The sequence below is a fragment of the Fukomys damarensis genome, unplaced genomic scaffold (assembly GCF_012274545.1).
Source record: "Fukomys damarensis isolate Sample0158 unplaced genomic scaffold, DMR_v1.0_HiC HiC_scaffold_39, whole genome shotgun sequence".
In the NCBI taxonomy this organism is placed as follows: domain Eukaryota; kingdom Metazoa; phylum Chordata; class Mammalia; order Rodentia; family Bathyergidae; genus Fukomys; species Fukomys damarensis.
The window spans coordinates 46104729-46105229 of record NW_022900951.1 but is presented as its reverse complement, the minus strand read 5'-3'; positions in this window follow the sequence as shown (position 1 = coordinate 46105229).

Below are 501 nucleotides of genomic sequence, written 5' to 3'. Positions count from 1 at the left end.
TGTGTGTGTGTGTGTGTGTGTGTGTGTTGGAGTGGAGTTCCAGGGCAAGTCTGGGATGTGGCTGAGCTTCAGACTGGAGGGACACGTGTGGCTGGGATGAGGGAAGGTCCAGGGACTGGCTAGGATGGGAAGCCCAGAGATTTCCCATTATGAGGGCTGGAGGAAGGCCACCTGAGATACAGAAGGTCCAAGGGATGGGGAATATGACACCGGTTGCGGTTGGCACACCTAGAGCATAGGGAGTATGTGTGTAGCCTGGACCTGAGAATGTCTGGGATGGGTGTTCCTGGGATGGCTGGGATGAGGGTCCTGGGCCTGATGGACTAGGAGGATGTGGAGCTGGAGAGGAGGGCTTCGTTAGGTTGCCTTAGGTGAGGACCCTAGAATGGGTGGAATGGAGAGATCTCAAGCAGGCTGTAACAGGGCTGACCCCGGCCAGGTGTCGGCTTGTCCAGCTGCCAGTGCGGGTGGCGGCCTCAGGTGCGGCGCGCGGGGGCGGGC